A 10,898-nucleotide genomic window follows, 5' to 3' on the forward strand; every position below is an offset into this window, starting at 1 on the left:
ATTCTTTCACTGACCGAGTTTTATGTACAGTATTTGATTTGTTGAGTATGGTTGCAATGTCAGAGCTAGAGGTAGGCCTAGTAGTCATAATGCAGAGAAAAGAAATAGTTGAAATGTAGTTACCGTATGTTATTTGTTTTACTTCACAGCAAAACTTTGTATTAGACCTTTGCAGTGGTATTGTTTTGTTTGTTGCTGTATATTGGAATCATCCGCTTAATTGCGTCACTTTGGATTATCTGCACCGTGGACACAAAATAGTTTGGTAAATAACATTGTGAATTTATTATAGTACCGTACCATAGATCCATAATTGTCAAACTAACTAAACCAAAATTATTAGCGTTCTGTCTATTTAGTATTCTGTGCCAATAGCCTATTCATATGTGTTTCGTTCTTTAATAGAAAACCGCTAAAACTCCGAACAATTGGTCTGCTGTTGGACAGTGAGGAGAAAGACGCGCGTTGACACAAGTGGAGGTTGCAGATATTGTCGGACGCAGCTAGGTGTATCCTGACTTTACTGAAATAAGGAGAACGCTTAGCCAAGCCGAGCTGTACACGGCTTGTAAAATATTACGTACAGTAACCTAATTCCCAAAAAAATTCAAAGTAATAATCAAGTCTCTGGCTGAATGCTGGAAGGGTCACAATTGGACGGTAGCCACCTAAAACATGTTCTGATTCACATATCACGGACAACATAACTGGTTGAATTAGATATCTGTAGCCTTTGTTAAAGTGCCTAGCCTACCATACGATAAAGGATAAAGCAATATGCGGATGAATATCAATCCTACTCGTGCAGGCGAGCAGGGTTTCTAACTGGGTTTCGTAAACACTTAACAGTACGACTTCGGTCATCAAAGAATGGATTGGTTCAAATCGACCTTTCTGAACGAAAATCAATTTGATCTCTTAAACAGAGGAGAGCTTTTACAATAGGTTCGAAGCCAGTGCCAAATTTAGAACGTTTGGTACCAACTATTAGGCCTACTCATTTTTTTAATTTTTTGTTTTTTAACAAACAATTTTTTGACTATAATTGCTGTTACAAAAAAAAATATGTAGGCTATTCATAAACTACTCACTAGGTGTATCTGCCCAAAGCAGAAAGCATGGCGTTGCCACGTTTGTCAATGAGAGCTTGAACTGGATGCTTGCAAACTCCTCCGTCAATGAGGAAATAGAATGGGTTTGTGTGAGCATTGTAAATTGCAACATCATGAATAAATACAAGCCACCATCTTCACGCCTGAATCCGTCATCTATACCCGCATTCCCCTCACACAGTAGGCCCTATCTACGCTAGTGACTTTAACTGCCAGCACACCGACTGGGGTTACAAGCACATCAACAACGACAGAGAATGCCTGACTGCTTGGGCTGCAAACAACAACCTCGCCCTCCTTTACTATCCAAAAGACCTAACCAGTTTATGGTCCGGACGCTGGGAAACGGGCACAAACCCTGACCTGGCCTTTGCAAGCATGGACACAGACCGCTCTCTTCCTGACAGACATGTGCTGGAGAAGTTCCCACGTTCTCAACTCCAGAGATGTAGGCTACGTATACACCGCATACTTGCGATGTCGATTTTTTGTTTACGCTAACGCTTGCGGCCACATTTTTTGGAGAGTTTGCGCTTGAGGCTACGCCGTAAAGTTTTCGCAGTTTTTTTAGCGCATTGCGTCAACGCATACTTTTTAATGTATTTTTTTTTTTCGCTACAACACGCCAATACCTTCCAGCGCTGCAGTTGAAAGAATGTTTTCAATGGGCAAAGACATATTGGAACCAAAACACAGCAAAATGTCAGATGAACACTTTCAGATGCTTGTGTTTCTTCGTGGAAATTCAAAATAAAACTTGTTTGTTTCAAGTGGTTTATACCGTGTGAATGTTTGGCACCTAGCAAACAAAATGTGTTTACGCTAGTGTATGCGCTGACGCCACCAACTTTTTTATACAAGTTAGCCTACGTTGACGCATACGGCGTATGGTTTTTCGAACGTTTGCGTTTACACTGACGGCGTCAATATTTTTTGTATGCGCGTACATCACTGCTCAACTCCAACCTTCGCTTATCACTGCCCCTATAAGCTTTGTCTCTCTCATATCAAATGCCCAGTGAAGCGATGGAACTTCAGAAAAGCCAATTGGAATTGCCACAGCCTCATAACCAACCAAACCGCGGAGGAACTACCATCACCTTCTACCGTCATCGTGGATGCCTATAAAGACTTCTGCCGTGCCATTAAATCCGCAGCAAAAAAGTTATTCCTCGTGGCCGCCGCACGAACTATCGTAGCCTACAGCCTACAGGTCGTGCTGGGATTTAGAGTGCGAAAATTTATACCGCTCCTACCTACGTATTTTCGGCTATAGCGATGGAAAGACACTGTCAAAACTATCGACTTGACACACTAGACTAGGGAACCGGAGTTGGCACCCTGCGCTAGTTCACGCTCCAGAAGAATACTGTGCACCTGTCTGGAGTCGCAGTGTTCACTACCATCAAATTGACATTGCCATAAACGACGCTTTGCGCATTGTGACTGGATATCTGAGACTTAGGCCTACACCATCGGACAATCTCCCTGTCCTTGCAGGCATCCAACCAGTGCTGTATTCGAGGGTATACGCAGTATACCCTCTGCTTTTTCGAGCAACTATAGTAGGTATCTATACCCTCTGGTTTTGCAAAGAGAGTGCCTACGCTATCCTTACCGATTCTTGACAATTAACTTGGCTTAAATTAACTTGACTTAAATTAACTTGCAATTAAATTAACTTGGCTTGACAACTAGCCTACTATACAAAGCTCTAAAATGATGCCAATTACCGCGAATCAATTCATTCAGAGCATTGTTAGCAGAATGCAAATGAGACTTTACGCTAATGCCGACACTGACAATGGTCAGCTACTGGTTGATATTGCTATCTCGCAGTGTGAAAAAATGCACGGATATCTATAACTACGGATTGGAAACTCTGTGGAACTGAAACAACTTTTATACAACAGTAGGGTTACTATTCTTTATGAACCGCTGTCATAAAGGTTTACTTCGTTTACATAAATTGAACTCAAAAAGCAGCAAGTAGTAAACAGACAGGGAAAAGTGTAATAAATAATCAATTCACCTTCAGGTTCACCTTCAAGCAGGTTGGACAATCTTTAAAAACTCATAGGGCAATATTTCTTTAGCACTGCAGATTTCCTCTAGTGCTTTGATGAAAGCCAAGTCATTTGAGGGAGCTTTGGAAGCAAACATGCATGTTAGCCACGCTTTGGCATAGTAAACGCTGTAGAATGTTGTCAAACTCCGGAGTCTATGTCATGGGCAAAATATGGCTTAAGCATTGCTAACTTCATAACGTAGAGAACTTTAGACATTCATCTTGCATGATGGTACCGTAAGCAGACGGTGCCCGCAGCTTAAATAGCATATATTTTTGTGGAAGAATACCACCAAGATACACGTAGCAAAGTTGGGCCATTTCTAAATAATCATGCCTTAACACTGTATCATTTTCCAACCAACTTTTCAAAAATTGTTTAGCTTCTTCAATGTGGCGGAATAAAGTGCGTGAAAGTTTCTTCTTATCCAAGAGTTCGAGATTTTGTGTATCTGTATTAATATCATTCCAAGCAGAACCCAGCTTTTTAAAAAGTGGTTCATAAGGTGATGTGGTCTTCTTCTTATCTCCAGTTGTAGACAATTTTTCGAGGACGGATTCACTTGCTGCACCACAAAGCAACTCGTAAACATGATCCCGGCAGCTAATTCCAACAGTGCATGGGATAAGGAAGTTTCCAAGCGTTTTACAATGCCAAATTTTACACCAGTATTAACTGCGGTAGTGTCAAATAACCCAGTAAACATTTTTCCTTGGCCCAACGTTGGCTGACGGTTGTTCGGGTTGGCTGAGGGTAGTGTAGTTTTACCAACTTTGCCAACTTTTGAAATATTTTAATTAAAGATACCTTCGAAGAATTGTTTAAGTTTGCTTCATCGTATTCCTTTTACAATTGTAATGGGACAATAAAAATGCAAAAAAACTTAGAATTAGAAAGTCGGTTTTTCCAATGTTGGTGTGCAGTTGTACAGAACGTTGGGCCAACGTCATTATTTGCGGGCGAACTACGGTAACCCCTCAATTTTTTCACGTTATTGCTATAAGTAAAAAAAAAATTTGAAATGTTTTTCTAAATCATGCATCACTATGAGGATCACTAATTCTGAAAAAAAAACACTAATTTGCAAATTTAGCTGCAGTTTTTCAAGTTTGTTAGCAGCAGCTAGTTTTTTTAGTGTTCTACTATGGCTCTATATAACTATACTCTGCCTTCTTAAAATTGATCAGGGCTGTAGTTTCATCTCGCAATTTTTACGTGCTCCGTTCATTTTTGTTTTCGAAGTTTTCATTTTATTTTCGAAAAAAATTATGACAACACTGAGCTGAATAATTGGACACAGTTTCCCGTACACCATGTGTTTCAGGCAAGCACTTTAAAAAAACCATAAACATCTTATAACAACTAGACAGCGCATCTCGATTGAAGAAATTAAAAAAAGGCATTCGCCATTGTTACTGTCTCAAATTTGCGTGAAAGCTGCGCTGTTACAGCCAAGCCATACAACAAAATCTGTCATTTTTACACTGATTCAACGTCTACAGACGTTTGTTAAGACAGAATTTTTGTTAAGCGTTTTACGAACCAATTTAGCTTGTATTTGCTTGCAAGTTTTCTTACCAATGCGGTAAAACCTAATTTTTAAACAACATTTGTACACAGTTTTGACTAGTGTAAAAATATGATTATTGGTAACGGTGCATTCAAACACATGATCCGAGAGATTGGTAAATATCTTGGAATAATATTTACTCCTTTTATCATCTGAATTGTATTTTCTTCGTTTTCTACATCCATATGCACAGCACACCATATCTAAAGCATTGACAAACGCGAGTAATTGGTACATTGTAAAAAATGGCGGACATCTGAACGTGCTTTTTCAAAATTTGCTAAAACAAGATGACAATGCGCATGCGCAGTCAGAAACTACAATTGTCTGTGACGTGAATCGTAAAAAACGCGCGAAAACCCAAATGGAGTTGGACGCCGCCATTTGCATTTGCAGTTTTGTCTTGTTCGCTTGCAGAATCAATGGAAGTTTATTTGTCAAGTTTTCTTCCGTATTTGAGTTCATAGCAAAGTAGTCACTTGCCTAATGTCCCTACCATGTTTAAATGCCCCAGTTGAATGACTTTTTAGTACGGATAGCTTGAAGAACATTAAAACTGACTACAGGAACAGTTTAAAGTCAGAAAGTTTAGTTGGTTTGCTACACACCCAAGGTATGAAGTCAGCTGACAAACTGGGATTAAGGGATCGAGCTAAATTGTTGCAGTTGGCAAGGGCTCATGAAGAGTTCAGCTACAGATGCTGAAGCACATGAACTAATCAACTAATTACTAGTCGAATTAGCTCTCATGAATAAGTTGATAGTCGTGCACAGTTTATGTCATTTTTAGCATGTGATAAGCATTGGGAAATCTTCACTGTATCCCTGTAATGTTAAACATCACTGTAATTTAACATACCGTACTGCTTTTTGCTGTGAGACTTTGCCCACTAATACAACAAAGTTATGTAGAATGGTTTTTGCTAGTGTTGTTGTTTAAACCGCTTAACTCTTGCTTTTTGTTTCAGAACGTGAAACTGTTTGAATGTAATAATGATTTAGGGAACTTTGATGTAATCTAGGAATTTTTAGACGTAGCTTTGGGGACTTTCAGGTTTTCATTTATGAGAGCACTGCCCAAATGAATGATCATCATGAAACTCAGGTAAGGTTTATTGCAGTTGACTCTAATCTATTCTTCAGGGTAAACTATTTAATACTTTTTACGGCAATTACGTGACCTGTTTATTGGTTTTGAAGTAACATTTTTAGAAGTAGCCTACTCGATTTTTTCAAAAAGTGGTATCTTCACTTTCAAGTGGCATAAAAGTGACTATTATGTCAACGAGAAGTTTTTTATCAGGATTCGAATGTTGCTACTATCACCGCATTATGTATATACCACAACTTTTTTGCAGATTGTTTTATGAAGTAGATTGCGCAGCATCGGATGCAACCTAATTAGTACCACCATGAACAATTCGTACCGTCAGTTCGTACCTTGAAAAGATCGAAAAAAAAATTAAAAAAAGCCGAAGTCGCTGATCACAGTTTCTGCAAATATTTTAAAATTTTTCCGCAAACAAACAAAAACTCTTAGGGTCATTTAAAGAAATTTTTAAATGTTTGCGGAAACTTTGATCAACCCTAATCCCGAACCCTTTTAAAATGTTTGCGGAAACTCTAATCAAGCCTAACCCTTTTAAAACGGTAGGCCTACCTCTAAATACCCATTGTCAGGCATAGTAGGCTTTTTGGGGGTTTGTGGAGCATTTTCAGGGGTTGTCAGGTATTGTGGAGTAGGCTAACTACTTTCAGGCATTGTTGGGAATTTCCAGGCATTGTCGATCATTATCAGTGGTTGACGGGTTTGTTAGGCATTATAGCATTTTCAGGGGTTGTCATGCATTGTAGAGTAGCTACTTTCAGGCATTGTCGGTAATTTCAAGGCATTGTCTAGGATTTGTCTAATGCCTGACAATGGGTATTTAGAGGTACCCCTTTTTAAATGTTTGCGGAAACTGCGAGTGCGATCGGCGACTTCAGCAAGCTCTTAGGATCATTACCAGAAATTTTAAAATGTTTGCGGAAACTGTGGAAAAATGGAAACTGCGATCAGCAACTTCGGCTTTGTTCTATTTTTTTTCACTCGATCTTTTCAGTTTGTTTGTTTGCGGAAACACCCTAAACCTTAACCCTTTTAAAATGTTTGCAGAAACTGCGTTCAGCGACTTCGGCAAACTCTTAGAATCATTACCGGAAATTTTAAAATGTTTGCATTACCGGAAATTTTAAAATGTTTGCATTACCGGAAATTTTAAAATGTTTGCGGAAAAACGGAAACTGCGATCAGCAATGTTCTATTTTTTTCTCTCGATCTTTTCAGTTTGTTTGTTTGCGGATACCGATGCCTAGCTAATCGATATCTAATCCTTTTAAAATGTTTGCGGAAACTACGATCAGCGACTACAATCAGCGACTGCTTTTTTAATTTTTTCTCTTGATCTTTTCAAGGTAACTGAGGGTACGAATTGTTCATTAGGGTGGAGTGAAAAATAAAAAAAATTGAATTTCAAAAAGTGGTCTTGATATATGGCCCCAAATATCAAATGAAATACTTCTATCATAATTTTGGGTTCTTGCACCCTCTAGTGGCCGTGCAATTTCACCAAACGAGCTGAAAATAGCTAATTTTGCCATATCTTGATAACTGCTTATACTAGAAAGTTAGTTTTTGGCTTAAATGCTGCAGAAGTAACATGTTTCTATCTTATTTCCAAAGAACTTTCTCTTAAAAATGTACAGAAAAAAGTTACAAGCAAATTACTGATTTTTTAAAGTAAAATCAAGCACTGATGCAGTGGGTGCGATGTCAAAAGTGTATAATGATTGATCTTATGACTGTGAAACATACCCCATCAAGTAGAACTACTTTTAAAAACTTACTCAAACAAATGAAGTCCTCTTCTAGTATAAATACACTTGATCTTAGCAATCAAAGAATCAATAAAACAGTCTAGTTTCAAAGTGGACTTCGTGTAACCCACTATTTTTATGGCTGATTCACACTGTCACAGTTCGGCTTCAATGAGGCAGAATATAGTTTTGTTTTAGAAATTCTTAAATAAACTGAATTCATTGTGTGCATATTTAATTTGTATTTCAAGTGTCATATTGGAGTCAAAACGCTTAGTGTGAATCAGTCCTTCACATTCTTACAGACATGCTGTTGTATGGTTTGTATCACACAACTCCATATTGAAAACACAAAAATTTCAAAGCTGGTTTCAGCATCACACAGTATTAGTCTGCACAAACATTAAAATCGTGTTTGGTATTGAAGAATTTCGTCAGCTTTCGGGACTTTAGTTTTTGTCTGATAGTGATGAGGCCATCTCTACGTTTTAATCCAAATACATGAGCAGATGCTTGATATCTTTGAGGTTTAAGTTGACAACTTGGTGAAAATATTTAGCCTTGATGTTAATAACTGGAATTTGGAACAATCTGATGTTGGTATCAATGTTACTGTTTGGAGGTTTGGGTTCATTTACATACCCACCTTCAAAGTTGTCAATTGGAATGTGGTATTGTGCGTTTGATTTACGCATATCTGTGATCTTGTTTATTGCAAGTCTTCAGAGGTTACACTGCAGTTGGTTGGATAATTAAGCTAAAAACAAAAACGGAAATAATTGTAACGAACACTTCATAGGTGTCATGAAAACAGGGTGGGCAAAACATATTTTGTTAAAATAAAGCCCACCCGGCCCACCCTATTTCGACACCTATGTACGCTGGTAGCCTGGTACGCACCACGACTGTTTGACGGGACTGCTTTCTATGCTGTTTTAACGATCTCGGCTTATGCATTTCAACATCCATCTGTTCTATTGCAGTTCAAACAACTGTGTCGTATCTAGGAGGAAAAAGCCTATACGACACGGTTAATCGATTGATGCCTCAGGTGATGTTAAACGAAGTCGCAAGTTACGTCTCGCGGACCGGGAAGGGGAAAATACATTAAGTGGAGAGAAAAAGTTTTCTTTTGATTCCATGCAAAACTTAAAGAACATGGTCGTAGGTAAGTGTTTGTTTAAGTTTTGTATTCACCTCTTGTTGGTATGATATCGTCTCCAGAAAGAATACTTACTGTTCATGATTAATTTTCAATGAAATAACAACCTTGGATATATCATAAGTTTTGCAGCATCTGAAGTTTACCTTTTTCGTAATCTTTTTTGTCAATTTGCTGTTTACTATCCCTGATTAATGCCTCAGTCTAGATCTAGTTGAAAAACACCTGCTGTTTACTCGTGTGCAGTAAAAAAGATGAGATTAGAAAGTTGATCTGGCCGATTTCGCAGGGAAGGGTGGCCTTCTCTGCAAAAAGGTCAGGAAGGCCGACCTTCCTGGGTTCGGCGGCTATGCTTATGGTGATGTCCTCGCTTTTATTTTTATTACAGCTCTCCTGATGATCGTGCCACGCACGTGAAACAGACTGTAGACTCTGTAGAGCAACATTCTTAACCTTTTCTGACCCGTTACCCCACTTTAAGCAATTAAGCATGTTGGGCATCTTAAATCTATTATTTGTCTATTAAATCCCATAACCTTGTCCATTTGCCCTGCAAGCAGTTCAAGGCGTTTATGTCAGAGAAAAAGTCGCACAAATAAGCAACCTTCGACAAGAACACGTTGTTCTGCATCTTCTCGTGAAGACTTCCAAACAGCAGCATAAAATTAATTCCATTCGTACCAATTTTATTAGTCTTTGGCAATCAATTGAATGGAATAGCCAAAGCCAAACCCAACAATGATTTAAGTTTGATTAAAAATTGGTAATAATTTGCACTGTCCTGCTCATTGCCCTCTGGAAGACCTCAAACTTCCCCAGATTGAGTAATTACCCACAGGTTAAGAGCCGCTGGCCACTGCTGTAGATGATTGTGTAAAAATAAAAATCGATGTAACATTATTTGTTTACAAAACTGCTTTACTTATAGATGTTGTCCAGAGCAATACGAAATCATGCACTACAAGAAATCGACCACAAACTGGGCGACTGGTTTAAGACGTGGGAAGACCGCGATGGGGGCCGGCTTAAACGTCTTGCTACAAAAAGTACTGCGGGTATGTTCATTTGTTCTCTCCGTCACTTGACAAATTGTTACTATTCTCTCAATAAGGGCAATAAAAGCATTTTTATTTACTTAACCAGCGATTAGTTTATTGCTGGAGCAGAACTTCAAGAAATATACACACATTTTAAGACTTGACTTCGAAGATCTATCAAACGATAACAATAATAATTTGCACTGGTTAGAGAAGGCAAACCGCATTAACACGATTAACGAATGTGCATTAATGTTAGAGGTTGATAGAACATAACGGTATACCCATTCCCCACCCCATCGTATAGGCTACGAATTACAGAATTAAAACATACTGAGGAATGTTAGGATCTATTAAAAAAATGCTTGTTATTGTAACATAACCGGGTGTTGCATACACATATCCATGGGATATGTAGCAATTAGAGTCTGTTCTTTCACGGTGCTGTAAACACGACCTAATTTGCACCTTACAGTATATTTTCTTTCATCCCTGCTTTCTTTACAAATGTTGCATATTGTTTTATAGGTACTTGCGTTTGAGCCGCCACAGATCACGTTGTTACATCCAGGCGCAGTCTTCTGATGAGGCATGAAGTACCTCAGTCCACTGTGTTTTTAGACTTTTATGCATGTCTTGTCGTAGCTGTGAATTGTGCATGGGTGGTGCATTTTACCATTCGAATAAATGTATTTTTCAACAACTTTACGTTTGTTTACATCATTGACTTAAATTTGCTCAGTATAAGAAGATGGTCATCGTATTGGCATATTGGATCATCAGGACAGTGTCAACTTGAAATTGCAGGTTAAGTTTAACCAACGTTGCTCAACTACAACGATTAGTGCAAAATATGTATGGCCAACTGCGACGAAAAGTGCAAAGTGCGTTTGGCCAGCGTAGGTACCAACGATGAACTACGTTGGCAGTAGAGTTGGGATTACGTAGGCCCAAAGATTTTAAAATAAGTCGGCTCAACTGCGACGAATGGTGCAAAATACGTTGGGCCATCGTAGGGTACCAACGATGAACTACGTTGGGTGCAGAGTTGGGATAACGTTGGTCCAAACATTTTAAAGAAGTTGTCCCAAC

The 10,898-nt window shown here is 38.6% G+C and overlaps 1 long non-coding RNA gene across 1 annotated transcript; it reads left to right on the forward strand.

Moving 5' to 3' along the window:
* The first annotated feature begins 5,636 nt into the window (after positions 1-5,636).
* LOC145770806 (uncharacterized) lies at positions 5,637-10,514 on the forward strand. The gene is made up of 4 exons (XR_014289176.1): positions 5,637-5,856; positions 8,591-8,775; positions 9,698-9,824; positions 10,335-10,514. It is a non-coding gene; the product is annotated as an uncharacterized LOC145770806 (long non-coding RNA).
* The last annotated feature ends 384 nt before the right edge of the window (positions 10,515-10,898 follow it).

Source organism: Aplidium turbinatum, chromosome 5 (genome assembly GCF_918807975.1).
Source record: "Aplidium turbinatum chromosome 5, kaAplTurb1.1, whole genome shotgun sequence".
Classification (NCBI taxonomy): Eukaryota; Metazoa; Chordata; class Ascidiacea; order Aplousobranchia; family Polyclinidae; genus Aplidium; species Aplidium turbinatum.